The sequence below is a fragment of the Primulina huaijiensis genome, chromosome 16, assembly GCF_012295235.1.
Source record: "Primulina huaijiensis isolate GDHJ02 chromosome 16, ASM1229523v2, whole genome shotgun sequence".
NCBI classification, from domain to species: Eukaryota; Viridiplantae; Streptophyta; class Magnoliopsida; order Lamiales; family Gesneriaceae; genus Primulina; species Primulina huaijiensis.
Genome location: NC_133321.1, coordinates 7,980,409 through 7,985,194, shown reverse-complemented (window position 1 = coordinate 7,985,194; position 4,786 = coordinate 7,980,409). Strand labels below are relative to the sequence as shown.

At 27.9% G+C, this 4,786-nt stretch overlaps 1 non-coding gene across 1 annotated transcript; it reads left to right on the top strand.

Annotated features, from left to right (window-relative positions):
* Positions 1-3,459: 3,459 nt before the first annotated feature.
* On the top strand, positions 3,460-3,570 carry LOC140962214 (small nucleolar RNA R71). The gene has a single exon (XR_012172493.1). It is a non-coding gene; the product is annotated as a small nucleolar RNA R71 (small nucleolar RNA).
* The last annotated feature ends 1,216 nt before the right edge of the window (positions 3,571-4,786 follow it).

Here is a 4,786-nt window from a genome sequence, read left to right as displayed (position 1 = left end):
CAATGAGAAGGCATTTTATTTGTCACAATAAAATTTACAATGTTAGCAAACCAGGGCATAATAGTAGCATAAAACAACTGATCATCTGGAAAATTTTCATTTATTGGTATTTCATTATGAGATGATTCAGTCATTATTCTAGATAAATGATCGGCTACGACATTTTCTTTTCCTTTTTTATCTTTAATTATAATATCAAATTCTTGTAACAATAAAATCCACCGTATTAATCTTGGCTTAGCATCTTGTTTATTTGATAAATATTTTACGGCAGAATGATCAGTGTACACAATAGTAGTAGAACCAATTAAATAAGATCGAAACTTATCTAATGCAAATACTACTGAAAGTAATTCTTTTTCAGTAGTTGAATAATTTATTTGGGCACTATTTAAGGTTCTACTAGCATAATAGATTGCATACGGTTTTCCTTATTTTCTCTGTCCTAACACAGCTCCTATAACAAAATAACTTGCATCACACATTAATTCAAATGGTAAAGACCAATCTGCAGGTTGTAAAATAGGTGATGCAATTAAAAGATTAATTATTTTTTTAAAAGCATTTTCACATTTCTGAGTTCATTCAAATTGTGTATCTTTTGTTAAAAGAATCGAAATTGGTTTAGATATTATGCTGAAATTTTTTATAAACCTTCTATAAAAACCTGCATGACCCAAGAATGATCGAACTTCTTTGACCGTTTTTTTTGATGTTAAATTAGCAATAACATCAACTTTGGCTTTATCAAATTCAATTCTTTTTTCAGATATCACATGACCTAACACAATCCCAAATTTAACCATATAATGACATTTTTCGCAATTTAAAACAAGATTTTTTTCATCACATCGTTTTAATACTTCTTCTAGGTTTTTAAGACAATTTTCAAATGAGTTTCCAAAAACAGTTATATCATCCATAAAAACTTCTACAAATTCTTCAATCATATCACTGAAAATACTTAACATGCATCTTTGAAAAGTAGCCGGAGCATTACATAAACCAAATGGCATTCTTTTAAATGCAAAAGTTCCGAAAGGACAAGTGAACGTAGTTTTTTTTTTATCTTCTAATGATATAGGTATTTGATAATACCCCGAATACCCATCAAGAAAACAGTAATAAGAATTTCCTGTTACTTTTTCTAGAATTTGATCTAAAAATGGTAGTGAAAAATGATCTTTTCTAGTTGCATCATTTAATTTTCTATAATCAATACACATACACCAACTAGATAGAATCCTAGCTTGTAATAACTCTCCTTTTTCATTTTTTATAACAGTGATGCCTGACTTTTTAGGTATTACTTGTGTTGGACTTACCCATTTACTATCTGAGATTGGATAGATAATTCCAGCGTCTAATAGTTTTAATACTTCATTCTTAACAACTTCTTTCATATGTGGATTTAACCTTCTTTGTGGTTGTTGATATGTTTTAGCATTTTCTTCCAAATGAATTTTATGTGTGCAAATTAAAGGATTTATACCTTTTATATCTTTCAAAGTCCATCCAATTGCATTTTTATATTTCTTAAGTAATTTAATTAAATCTTCTGCTTGATTTGGTAGAAGAGTGGAAGAAATTACAACAGGAAATGTTTTATTTTCACCAAGAAATACATATTTCAATTCGAATGGTAAAACTTTTAATTCAAGTTTTGTATTATCATCTTTTTTAAAATTATTTTCAGACTCAAAACATTCTATTGAAAAAACTTCAGATTGTTGATTTAAGTTTTCTTCTTGTATATTTTCTTCCATAATTGTTTCAATTTCATTATCATATTCATTTTCATTAATACTTGGTTGTTTACATAAATTGAACACATTAAGTTCTAGAGTCATATTTCCAAAAGACAATTTCATTATTCCATTTCGACAATTAATTAAAGCATTTGAAGTTGCTAGAAATGGTCGTCCCAATATTACTGGAATTTCATTATGTACTTCTATTGGTTGTGTATCCAAAACAATAAAATCTACAGGATATATGAATTTATCAACTTGAACCAACACATCTTCTACAATACCTCTAGGTATTTTGATTGACCTATCCGCCAGTAAGAGAGTAACAGAAGTGGGTTTTAATTCTCCTAAATTAAGTTTTTCATAAACTGAATAAGGAAGTAAATTCACACTTGCTCCCAAATCTAACAAAGCTTTTTTAATTTTATTTTCTCCAATAATACATGAAATTGTTGGACAACCAGGATCTTTATATTTTAAACTAGAATTATTTTGAAGAATAGAACTTACTTGTTCAGCCAAGAATGCTTTCTTCTTCACATGCAATTTTCTCTTCACAGTACATAAGTCTTTTAAAAATTTTGCATATGAAGGTACTTGTTTAATAGCATCTAATAATGGAATATTTATCTTTACTTGTTTAAAAACTTCATAGATATCAGAATCATTTTTTTGTTTTTTATGATTTGTTAATGCATGAGGAAATGGTGGAGGTTTATTTGATTCATTTACTATTTCAGATGATTTATCATTCAACATATTATTTTTAGAATTTAAGGTATCATCATTCTCAAAAGTATCAGGATTATCATCCTTACTCTTTGATTTTAAATGATCCTTGTTTTCATTACTATATGGATCATTAACTATTTTACCACTTCTAAGGGTAATAACAGATTTTATTTGATCAATTTTTTCATTTTTTAATTCTTGATTTTGATTTTTAGGATTAGGTTGAGGTTGAGATGGAAATTTTCCTTTTTCATGAATATTAAGTGCAGATGCAAATTTTGCAAGAGTTTCTTTCAAATCAGTCATAGATTGACTGTTTTGAATATTGATAGATTCTTGCTTTTGGATAAATGCATGAATTACATCTTCAAAGTTTTTTCTTGGAGGTGTAACATAAGGAATATAACCTTGATGATTTTGGTTATTTTGAAAATATTGTTGTGAGGGTTGTGCATTATTATCATTCCTCCAACTAAAATTAGGATGATTTTTCCATCCAGGATTATATGATGTTGAAAAAGGATCTAGTATTGGTTTTTTATAATTGTTAACATAATTTGCTTGTTCATGGAGACATTCTTTAAATGAAGGTAATGTTGGACAATCTTTTGTAGCATGATCATGTGTATCACATATATGACAAACAATTTCTTGAATACTTTTTAATTGACCACTCTTTTTCATTTCTAATGACTCAATTTTTCTTGCTAAAGATGCAAGTTTAGCTTGAATATCTATATCATCTTTAAGATTATAGATACCACCCCCATTTGTTGAATTATTGATTTTAGTTGTTGGTGGTTCTATTGTGCCTATATTATCCCAATTTTGAGCATTTTCTGCTAATGAATCCAAATACTCCATAGCTTCATTTGGGTTTTTATCTTCAAAAGTTCCATTACACATGAATTCTATCATTTGCCTATCTTTAGGTATTAGACCTTCATAAAAGTGAGAAACTATTCTCCATGTTTCAAAACCATGATGTGGGCATGTATTAAGTAATTCTTTATATCTATCCCAACATTGATAAAATGTTTCTCCTTGTTTTTGAGAAAAAGTAGTAATTTGTCTTTTAAAAGAGTTTGTTCTATGGGAAGGAAAAAACTTTTTGAGAAATTGTTGTTGCATTTCTTCCCATGATCTTATTGAACTTGATCTCAAATTTTGTAGCCATGTTTTAGCTTTATCTTTTAAAGAAAAAGGGAAAAGCTTTAATCGAACTATATCCATGCTACAATTTTGATCATTATAAGTGTTACAAACTTCCTCAAATTCTCTTAGATGTAAATATGGATTTTCAGAATCTAAGCCATGAAAATTTGGTAAAAGTTGAATAATTTGAGGTTTAAAGTTGAAATTAGATGCATCAGGAGGAAAAACTAAACAAGATGGGGCACTAGTTCTAATAGGGTTCATATGGTGCCTAAGTGTTCTTAATTGATCATGTTCTTGATTATTATTATTATTATTGTTATTATTGTTATCATTATCTTGATTATTTGAATTATCATCCATGTTTAAATTATTTTCAGATACTCGAATAAGTCTACCACTTTTTTTTCGACTCCAAATACTCAAAAAAAAAAAAACACAATACTTATAAATAAAACATAATTAACAAATATAAACTTAATTTATACCTCCCCGGCAACGGCGCCAAAAACTTGCTACTACTTAAATTATAATTCACCCAAGTGTAGGTTGTCTGCAAGTAATATATTTCGTAAGTACGAGATCGATCCACAGAGAGGTTATTTTAAGTTTAAATTTATTAATTTATAGATTACCAAATGCAAGAACGAAGTTTACAAATTATAAATTTTGTCAAGGCTCGAGGATTTATTCTTGGTTTATGCAATATTGTTTAACTAAAAGTAAAACAAAGGAAACCACCATAAATAATGGTTCCAAGAAAATAAAAATATTTAAACACACACCTAATATAATATAGTTCCCACTATAGAAAATACCGAATTCACCGATATTTTATATATGGTACCTATGATTATATATATAACTATATAAATATATAACTGCATAAAATAAATGTTAAATTAAATCATTATATTTCATTTAGAACAACCGGCAGAGCCACGCTATTGCCTAAATGAAATATATGATTTAATAAGTTAGTTGCGGTAAAGTAAAAGTTAGATGCGGAAAGTAAAAGTTAGTTGCGATAAAGTAAAAGTTAGATGCGGAAAGTAAAAGTTAGTTGCGATAAAGTAAATGTTAGATGCGAAAAGTAAAAGTTAGTTGCGATATAGTAAAAGTTAGATGTGGAAAGTAAAAGTTAGTTG